Source organism: Ranitomeya imitator, chromosome 2, assembly GCF_032444005.1.
Source record: "Ranitomeya imitator isolate aRanImi1 chromosome 2, aRanImi1.pri, whole genome shotgun sequence".
Taxonomy (NCBI): domain Eukaryota; kingdom Metazoa; phylum Chordata; class Amphibia; order Anura; family Dendrobatidae; genus Ranitomeya; species Ranitomeya imitator.
In genome coordinates this window covers 248,914,131-248,924,132 of record NC_091283.1, presented here as the reverse complement: position 1 = coordinate 248,924,132, position 10,002 = coordinate 248,914,131, and the positions used below count along the sequence as shown (strand labels likewise).

General features: G+C 41.3%; 1 long non-coding RNA gene across 1 annotated transcript; it reads right to left on the bottom strand.

Annotated features, from left to right (window-relative positions):
* Positions 1-679: 679 nt before the first annotated feature.
* On the bottom strand, positions 680-3,614 carry LOC138662915 (uncharacterized). Its single transcript, XR_011318090.1, has 2 exons — positions 3,076-3,614; positions 680-1,256 (listed from the first exon to the last, which is right to left on the bottom strand). It is a non-coding gene; the product is annotated as an uncharacterized lncRNA (long non-coding RNA).
* Positions 3,615-10,002: the final 6,388 nt, after the last annotated feature.

Genomic DNA, 10,002 nt, shown 5'->3' with positions numbered 1-10,002 from the left:
ATCTGATTTTTATGCTAACAAAAGCGAGATAAAATGTGAAGAGTCACATATTATACAGAACTGGCCATAAATAAGACAAGTGATGCAGAACTATCAATATGGGAGGGGGAAACAGTTGTGGCCAGAAATATTGCAGCAGTTCATAGATGAGGAGGGTGAGGTTTTATTGTCCTGTGATTTAGGTCTGATCCAGGGTTGTGAAGTCTCCAGGATGTCTGAGGGAAACATTCCTTAATTGATAGAGCAAGACAAATACATTCGACATATTCATTCCAGCTGTGTCACAGGTCGTCAGAATTTTGTAAACCATTAGTACAAAAAAATTAAAATGTGAATATTGCCTAACATTCCAGAGATACATTATTCCTCTGGAAAATGTCACAGCCAGTCCCATCAGTGGTGGCAGCAGCAGTGAAACCCTCATAGAAAACCAGCTTATGTCTTTTAAAGAAAAAACAATTATGGACTTAAAAAAAAACAAAAAAAAAAAAACATACAGCTAGTCCGGCTGTATGGGCTACATGGAAGTGCGGGTCCGGTCTACTGGTGAGGACATCCCTACAGATCGTTTCCCCAATAACCTGCTATGTGTAAACTCAGCCTGATACAGATCCAACTGCGTTACCCTCCACTAATATCACCCCGCGCTTAAGAATTATAGAAATGAAAATTCAACTCATAGCTGTCAAACAAGTTTATTACAAGTCAAATAGTTAGAAATAAAAAAGAGAAATATATAAATATATGCATACATACAAATGAATAATAAAGAGATTAAGAAATCAAAACAATAAATTAAACATTAAAGACAGATTAATGACAAAAAAGCAAAACACATTTTGTACCAAAATCCCCTGTGCTTTAGCTGCAAAAATTGTATTGTGGTGCTTAAAAGGAACCTGTCACCCCCAAAATCAAGGGTGAGCTGGAGGGACCCGACGGGGCCGGGGAGGCGGAGGGACCTGACGGGGCCGGGGAGGCAGAGGGACCCAACGGGGCCGGGGAGGCAGAGGGACCCGACGGGGCCGGGGAGGCAGAGGGACCCGACGGGCCCGGGGAGGCAGAGGGACCCGACGGGGCCGGGGAGGCGGAGGGACCCGACATTATCAGACACCCACAGTGTCATCACTTTGGGTCCTCACATGGATTTTGGGGGCACAAGCATTCCACTTGGTGAAGAGAAGTCCAGTGATGAAATGACATCTGTAGGGAGGTCACTGCTCTGAGGGACACAGGATGGGGAAAAGCCACAATACCTAGAATAAAACAGAAAAAATCATGTAGAAAACTCAAGTAGTGGCTGACACCAGTGGCCACCAGGCTAATACTGAACAGAATAGCGTGCGAGGAGAGAATAAAGCCCGGGATCTGGAGACATTATCACGCAGTTTTGCTCCCAGAGGTCATTAGTCAGTCATCAACCTGACGTCATGTGCGCCCAATAATATTAATAAGAAAGTTTTATGTAAAAAAACAAACAAAAAAACAAAAAACAAAACACACAACAGGACCGACTCACCATCAGGCAGAGATTCTCATGTTAAGTAATATCAATCCCTCAGATCTCCATCATCAGTCATCCCCTCCCCTGTTCGCCCCCTCACACTATTCTTCCCTACACACCCCCCACCGCAAGTGACATCACACACTGACCTGCACAGTAAGTGACAACAGTCCCCACACCATGCAGACCCATGCAAATAACATCAGCCCCACTCTGCAGGTAGACCCCCCTGCACACAGATCCCCCACGCATGCAACATGACCCCCTTCCCAACAGAGACTCCAGCACACAGCCTCTCTTCCCCAGAGACCCCCAGCACGCAGCCCCCCCTTCCCAACAGACACACAGCCCCGCTCGCAAGGAACATGACCCCCTTCCAACAGAGACCAACAGCATGCAGTCACCCTTCCCCAGGCAGGCCGCTCCAGCACGCAGTCCCAGGCAAGCAACGTCACCCCCTTCCCCAGGCAGGCCTCTCCAGCGTGCAGTCCCATGCAAGCATCACCCCCGTCCCCAGACAGGCCCCTCCAGCGTGCAGTCCCATGCAAGCATCACCCCTTTCCCCAGGCAGACCCCCAGCATGCAGTCTCACGCAAGCATCACCCCCTTCCCCAGGCAGACCCCCAGCACGCAGTCTCACGCAAGCATCACCCCCTTCCCCAGGCAGACCCCCAGCATGCAGTCCCACGCAAGCATCACCCCTTTCCCCAGGCAGACCCCCAGCACGCAGTCTCACGCAAGCATCACCCCCTTCCCTAGGCAGACCCCCAGCACGCAGTCCCACGCAAGCAATGTACCCCCTTTTCCAGGCAGACCATCAGCACGCAGTGCCATGCAAGCATCACCAGCTTCCCCAGGCAGACCACCAGCACACAGTCCCATGCAAGCACCATCTTCCCTGGCAGACCCCCCCTTCCAGCATGCACATGCAGCCCCATGCAAACATCACCCCCTCCTCCCCAGACAGACCCCCTCCAGCATGCACATGCAGCCCCATGCAAGCCCCCTCCAGCATGTGCATGCAGCCCCATGCAAGCCCCCTCCAGCATGTGCATGCAGCCCCATGCAAGCCCCCTCCAGCGTGCACATGCAGCCCCATGCAAGTATCACCCCCTTCTCTCCAGGCAGACCCCCCCTCCACTATACACATGCAGCCCCATGCAAGCAACATTACCCCCTTCTCCCCAGGCAGACTCCCGTCCAGCATGCACATGCAGTCCCACGCACATGCAGCACCATGCAACATCACCCCTTTTTCCCCAGGCAGACCCCCCATCCAGCATGCACATGCAGCCCCATGCAAACATCACCCCCTCCTCCCCAGACAGACCCCCTCCCCCCTTCTCCCCAGGCAGATTCCCCCCCCTCCAGCGTGCACATGCAGCCCCACGCACGCATTACCCCCTTCTCTCCAGGCAGACCCCCGTTCAGCATGCACATGCAGCCCCATGCACATGCAGCCCCATACAAGCATCACCCCTTTCTCCCCAGGCAGACCCCCCATCCAGCATGCACATGCAGCCCCATGCAAGCAACATCACCCCTTTCTCCCCAGGCAGACTCCCACTTACCTGATCTGTGACTATGGAGAACGACCCAAAACACTCCAAATCTTGTACAAAATCCTCGAAATCCCGCCATGACATCCACAGCTTCCTCCTGTCTGCTCTGTCTGCTCTATGGAGGAAGAAGCGCCGCCCCTTCCGGTCACATGGGCACGACGTCAGCCGAGGTCCCTTAGCCGACTTGGATTTAGCCTCTACCCTCTGCGCAGTCCTCGTCATCCTCCATGTGGGGGATTCCTCCTCCTATATCGCCTCCATACTCCGCACCCTCACTATAGCGCTATTCACACCTGGGAGTCCTGGCTGTGTCTGTGCAGTGAGTGCATTTTCCTCTTTGTCTCCAGTCAGTAATGTCCTCCCCTGTGTGCCCCCACATATTACTACTGGCCCCTGTGTGTCCCCATATATTACTACTAGCCCCTGTGTGCCCCCATATATTAGTACTGGCCCCCGTATGCCCTCATATATTACTACTGGCCCCCGTGTGCCCCCATATATTACTACTAGCCCCTGTGTGCTCCCATATATTACTACTGGCCCCTGTGTGTCCCCATATATTACTACTAGCCCCTGTGTGCCCCCATATATCACTACTGGCCCCTGTGTGCCCCCATATATCACTACTGGCCCCCGTGTGCCCCCATATATTACTATTGGCCCCCGTGTGCCCCCGTATATTACTACTGGCCCCTGTGTGCCCCCATATATCACTACTGGTCCCTGTGTGCCCCCATATATCACTACTGGCCCCCGTGTGCCCCCATATATTACTACTGGCCCCCTGTGTACCCCCATATATTACTTCTGACCCCTGTGTGCCCCCATATATTACTACAGTCATGGACAAAAATTTTGAGAATGAGACAAATATTAATTTTTCCAAAGTCTACTGCTTCATTTTTTTACTAATGGCAATTTGCATACTCCTGAATGTCAGAGTGATCAGCTTAACAGCAACTACTGTACTTGCAAAGTCAATATTTGCCCAGAAAATGAACTTTAACCCCCAAAACACATTTCAACATCATTGCAGTCCTGCCTTAAAAGGAGCAGCTAACGTTGTTTTAGTGATTGATCCATTAACACAGGTGTGGGTGTTGATGAGGACAGGGCTGGCGATCAATCAGTCATGATTAAGTAAGAATGACATCACTGGACACTTTAAAAGGAGGCTGGTGCTTGGTATCATTGTTTCTCTTCAGTTAACCATGGTTATCTCTAAAAAAACACGTGCAGCCATCATTGCACTGCACAAAAATGGCCTAACAGGGAAGAGTATCTGTTAAATATTAATTATTCTTATTTTTATTCTGTACCGAGCACATGGTTTCTTGCTGACACTATCAAAAGCTATTTCTGTGTATGTAGCTCAGCGTATAAGTTAACTCCATATACAGAGGACATGTGATCAGTGTTGAATATATATAAACGTCTCTTAGGAGGGTGTGGGGGCTTTTGTCACGTGGGACGGTCACCTCCCTGCCTTCACCATCATTCTCCATGGACATGAGGCAAGACACGAGGAACAACAGCTGTTAGCTACTCCATGCCATGATGACTTCAGACTTCACACAGACAGATGACTTTTACCATTCAGGACCTTGGGAAAGATGAGTAACAAGACAAGCGCTGATATTTACACATGGACACTCTGTTTGTAATTGTTTCATATACCTTTTATGTTTTTGCTGCGATGGTTGATAACTCAATAAACCACTATACTTTCGTCAGAATATCATGACATTTTTCTTTTAAGAATAACGCACCTGGTTAAGTCTTGATTAGATATTTTTGCGCAATAACGATTTTTAACATTGGCCTAGCCAGCCAGTTTTGATTTTTTGTGCTATTTTTGCGTGAATTTCCTTCTTGCACACGGGGGAAGACAGAAGAGTTCCGCTAGATTGTGCAAGTATTCAGGAATTCCACTTCAAAACTTCAAGTCACAAAGAACTCATACAAGAACCTACGAATTACGGAGACTTTAACAGGTGTCAGACGGATTGACAGCAAGCACTGGTAGTGCTGAAGAACAGACGTGCTGAAAATAGCCGTGCTGAAGTCCGGAGCCCAGCGTTGTAAAAGCAAAGGGACTACAAGCTGAGATTTCAAGGTAAGACAAATGGATTTGATAAATTCATATGCTAAATCAAGTCAGATAGACTTTGTAAGTTTGTACGGATCTAGCTTAGAAATATTTTGGTCTAATTTATTTCAAGAATGTAGAATCGCAAATATTAAATTAGATTCTAAGCTAATGTGTAGGAAAAAAGAAAAAGAGCAACTGAAGAATATTTTACATATGGTGTATGTATTTAACGAGTTTGTCATAGAGAAGTCCAAAAAAGACAGTGTAGAAAGAATTTCTAAGGAAATGGAAATTAATGATGTTCCCAAGATTGACTGTAATGGGAAGAGTGAGGAAGATGTGACACACGTGTGTGTGGCCCAAGGTGACATTGACTTTGAGTCACATGATGAAAAACAAGATGGAGGAAGCGTAGGAGAAAATGACAAAGATGATCTACGAGGGACAGATGTACCATTGCCCTTAAAAATAGACGACTCAGAGGCCCAACTCCAACTTAAATCTAGGAAAATCCTGCTAAAATTATGCAAAACCATTCCTGCATATGATGACAAAATCCATGTGTGCAGAAATTCAGAGATATTTGAGAGTTTTGCTGATAAGTTTGATTTGACTAATGTGCAGAGAAATAATTTGTTTAAAATTTGGATTCCGGGAAATTTTATGAGAAGATTTTCATTAGAAATGCAGAATGATGAGTTCCATGAAAATATGACTGATGTAGAAAGATTAAGAATTTTGATTTTCTGTGGATTAAAAGAAAATTATCCAGATCTTGATATTCTTCTAAAATTGAAGATTGGCCGGGAAGAATGTACGTTTACTTTTATGGCCATTTTTGAAAGGATTTATAAATTGGTCTGTACGAATTTGAATCAACAATCCATGATAAATTGTTTTGTAAACAAGTTTAAATTCTTAAATCCTGCATCTCGTGTAATTGCTTCACAGAAAGATTCTTTATACAAATGCGCAAAATCCCTAGATTTTTCTAGAAAACACGAGAATCTTGAAAGGAAAACACATTTTACTAAGTTTTTGAAACCAGGCAGAATTCAATCTTATCAAAAGCCAAAATCAAAATCTTCAAATCTGATCCAAAATCAAATCTATGAAAATTACATATTTGCTACAAACCCTATGAAACGATTCAGGAATCTATCAAAGAAATTCCTTTGAAAGGGTTAAATGCTGAAGGCTCAGATCTCTCTGCAAAAATGGCGGAAATTGACAGATGGAAGCAGGTGAGTATCTCAGGGGGAGCTCAGCTGAACACTCCATTATCACAGCTCTTCAAAGAGTCCATAGGGTTAAAAATGACCTTATTAAATAAAGCATTTCAACAGATTATCGACAGAGAGCTACATTTTGGGATAGGAATTGGCTAAAAATGTAATTATATTATATGATGAGTTATACAATGTATTATTTATTAATGTAATTATTTTATTCAATATAATTCTGCAGTTACATATATTAATATAATATACAGTAAATACTGTAGCATATTTGTATAAGTAGAGATTATATTAACTGCATTTTTATATATATAGTGAAATAATTAAAATTTACTCCAGTAAAAAATATTTAGAATTACAATTAAATACATTTATTAAATATATACATATGTATAAAATATCTAAATTATTTTGTTTTGAAATAAATATGAAATTAACCTTTATCTTTCATTTTCCCTTAGAATTTTACTTTCAAAGCGAGGATTGAACAAAAAATACATGAATTTATGTCTTATTCACACAGGAAGCTATATTAACTGCATGATTTTTATATATTTAACACTTAAAAATAAATAATATGTCTAATACCTAAAAATGTGTGTACTACATGTTTTTCTGTAACATTATGTTTTTCCCCTGCATGGTGCATGACGTGACAGCTGTGAGTTAAGGAATATCATATAGCCTTGTTTTTTAGTTTTAGGAATTTTCCTCAGCTTTACATGCAAATGGATTCCTGTACCGAAATAGCGTTGGAACATTCAACTCGGGTTTCTTGTAAATGGAGGAGTCCTTTCTATAGGTTAAAACATAGTGTTAGATAATATTTGGGGAATATTCAAAGGAATATTAGAATACTAAATTTAATAGATTACAATGCGCATTGATTGATAATTAGGATACAATATTTTGGGTTAATATATGTGTATTTTTTGTATGTGAAATATACATTGTGAACGTCTATGTGTGTCACCGTCTGAGTGACAGATGACAGAAGTGTATGGGCAGCTGCTGGGAGTGAACCTAATGCTAAGTGTGTAATGTAAGAGTGACCAGAGCGTGGTATGTGGAATGTGGAATGTGTATGCACAGTTTGACTGAGGCCTCATGATTTATGGTATGTTTGAAAGAAAAAAAAAAACACCTTGTGTTAATGAGAAAATAAGATTCAGTTAAATTATTAGAATATTAAGATATATTTAAATATTATTATTCAACATATATTCCTTTAGTGATTATTATTTAATAAGTACAATAATACATCAATATGATTTTTCTAGAAAACCTACATTTAGAACATTTTCTCAAATGATAATTTTTTTCATATTCAGTGTTTTTTATAGTTACATAGATGAGTACACATCTTCAAACAAATATATGGCACAAGCTGATATGACAGTTATAAAAATAATGATTTTTCACTTGGGTTTTTACAAATTAATTTTTTCATAAAATAATATTTTTTGATATTAAGGGGGAAATGTGTTTTTGATCCTGATCACATCACCACATTTCATCAATATCTCTTTTTCTCACATTTTAATAAAGAAGAAATATTAATAAGGTATTATTGGGTATAATAACAATAAATATTATAAAAGTCATTTTTTCCTCTAATGAAGGGTATTATATGCAAAGTTGCATAATTTCAATATTTTGGTGATCCAAGGTTATGACAACATCTACATGAGGAAAATATTAAGGGAATGTGTTACTGAAGACATAATCTCAGCATTTGTCATCAACATATAAAGGTCTTATTCTTATTTTTATTTTTTATTCTCATTTTTATTTTTCATCAACAAATGAAGGCCTTATTTTAATTTTTCATTTTTAATTTTTTCTTCATTTTTATTTTTCATTTTTATTTTTCATCTCAAGAAAAAATCAATATTTAATAAAGTAATGTCTACAAGCATATTGCTTTATCAAATATAGTGATCATATGGTTTCATTATATAAGAAATGTTTCAATTCCAAGTTAAATACAACAATTCTTTCACTCATTCATTCATTCATATATATATTCTTATTTTGGTTCATGGCTATACATACTTACATATTATTGGTCTACTGAACATAAATTAATAAAGTTTTAATACTAAATATCAGCACTTGTTACATAAAAGACACACTGACATCTATGGGTTCAAAAAGAAATTACACCTATGACATAAAAATGTCCAATCACCTGAAGAATATGGTTAATAATATACTATCATTTATTATTATTATTATTTTATTTTTCCAAATATAAACTCCATTTTAATATCATTTAATAATTATATGGATATTATTGATTGCTATGGTACGCTGTGATATTATAAGTTAGGGAAATTACCAGATTTGGTATAGAATAGGGAATGTCTTCAATCAAGATATTGACGTTACGTTAATAAAGACTTTACATTTTTCTAAATTCAATTGATTCTTAAAAGTTGCAAGAAGAAAAGCCGTTATCCAGAAGTTCAACAAGGTAACAATGCTCTGATTTCTGAGTAATAATAGACTGTGTCAAATACAATTCATGTCACCACTCACAACTACAGCATCCATCACCAACAACTGAGTACAGTATCAAAGATGAACTGTGTTATTACGTTCCAGTGGTTTCCTATCACCTATAAGATTTCCATGAAAGCTGGTGAACACTCAGGTAATAATAGTATCGCAGCTACAAAGATTGCACCTCAGTCAACAATCTATAGCATTATCAATAACTTCAAGGAGAGAGCTTCCATTGTTGTCAAAAAGGCTCCAGGGCGCCCAAGAAAGACCAGCAAGCGCCAGGACCGTATGTTAAAACTGTTTCAGCTGCGGGATCGGACTACCAGCAGTGCCGAGCTTGCTCAGGAATGGCAGCAGGCTGGTGTGAGTGCTTCTGCACGCACTGTGAGGCGGAGACTCTTTGAGCAAGGCCTGGTTTCAAGGAGGGCAGCAAAGAAGCCACTTCTCTCCAGAAAAAACATCAGGGACCGACTGATATTCTGCAAAAGGTACAGGGAGTGGACTGCTGAGGACTGGGGCAAAGTCATTTTCTCTGATGAATCCCCTTTTCAATTGTTTGGGACATCTGGAAAACAGCTTATTCGGAGAAGAAGAGGTGAGCGCTACCACCAGTCTTGTCTCATGCCAACTGTAAAGCATCCTGAAACTATTCATGTATGGGGTTGCTTCTCAGCCAAGGGAATCGGCTCACTCACAGTCTTGCCTAAAAACACAGCCATGAATAAAGAATGGTACCAGAATGTCCTCCAAGAGCAACTTCTCCCAACCGTCTAAGAGCAGTTTGGCGCCCAACAATGCCTTTTCCAGCATGATGGAGCACCTTGCCATAAAGCAAAGGTGATAACTAAATGGCTCATGGAACAAAACATAGAGATTTTGGGTCCATGGCCTTGAAACTCCCCAGATCTTAATCCCATTGAGAACTTGTGGTCAATCATCAAGAGACGGGTGGACAAACAAAAACCAACAAATTCTGGCAAAATGCAAGCATTGATTATGCAAGAATGGACTGCTATCAGTCAGGATTTGGTCCAGAAGTTGATTGAGAGCATGCCAGGGAGAATTGCAGAGGTCTTGAAGAAGAAGGGTCAACACTGC